Source organism: Cyprinodon variegatus, unplaced genomic scaffold (genome assembly GCF_000732505.1).
Source record: "Cyprinodon variegatus isolate N-32 unplaced genomic scaffold, C_variegatus-1.0 Scaffold1416, whole genome shotgun sequence".
NCBI lineage: Eukaryota > Metazoa > Chordata > Actinopteri > Cyprinodontiformes > Cyprinodontidae > Cyprinodon > Cyprinodon variegatus.
In genome coordinates, this window is record NW_015151869.1 from 28,859 (window position 1) to 29,949 (window position 1,091).

General features: G+C 50.4%; 1 pseudogene; it reads left to right on the top strand.

Moving 5' to 3' along the window:
• The first annotated feature begins 915 nt into the window (after positions 1 to 915).
• Positions 916 to 1,091, top strand: part of LOC107103293 — a 6,479-nt pseudogene continuing 6,303 nt past the window's right edge.

The window sequence follows — 1,091 nt, forward strand, 5'->3', positions numbered from 1 at the left end:
CCCTGGGCCGGTGGTGGTGGTGGGCTACCCTGGGCCGGTGGTGGTGGTGGGCTACCCTGGGCCGGTGGTGGTTGTGGGCTGCCCTGGGCCGGTGGTGGTTGTGGGCTACCCTGGGACGGTGGGCTGACCTGGCTCGATGATGCGCCCTGGCCCGGTGGTGGTTGTGGGCTGCCCTGGGCCGGTGGTGGTGCTGCGGTGCCCTGGGCCGGTGGTGGGTTGCAATGGGCCGGTGGTGGGCTGCCCTGGCTCGATGATGCGCTGCCCTGGCTGGGTGATGCGCTGCCCTGGCTGGACGATGCGCTGCCCTGGCTGGACGATGCGCTGCCTTGGCTGGATGATGCGCTGCCCTGGGCCTCTTGTATGGATGCAGCAGCAGGTTCCTCTATGAGTTTCTGTACAAAATAAAAAAAAACACATATTAATACATGTTAAACTTTGTGTATGGCAGACACTTGATGCCAATAACACATACCTTCTTTCCAGATTTCTTCCCCCAGGTCTCCGTGTCATCTGCGCTGGAGGACTCTGACATGGCCAGGACACCCTCTTCTGGGTGGGACACAAAGTCGTCTTCATCAGGGTCACCAGATGGCTGGGTGGCAAGCTCGAACTTCTTGCGGATGTCACAGAGCTGAGCAGCGTTCAGGTGGAGGCTGTAGTATTTGTCCGCTGTTGACGCAGATATGAATCTGAATTTGTTAAACCTGCTTTGTGAAACAGACGCCTGGCCAGCATTTGTATTATATTCACTATGAAGAAATTCTTTATAGTGAATATAATACATAGTAGGACACTCATTTCTAGGTGTGTTACTATGTGAATGAAGAAATTATTTTCTGAAATTCAGTTTCTGTTGCAAAAATGTAATTCAGAAAATCTATTATTAAGGTTCTGACCAGGAATGGGATTTTGACCATGAAGAACCTTATTTTAGTGATGTACAAATGGAACACAGGGAGGAGAGTGCTTTTAAAAACAGCCTGCCATAGACTTCATATTAACCTATGCATTAACTCAAACAAGAATCTTTTCCTTCACCATATTCCTCTCCTTTGCAGCTGTAGCACTGTTTCTTTGTCTTTTAAACACAT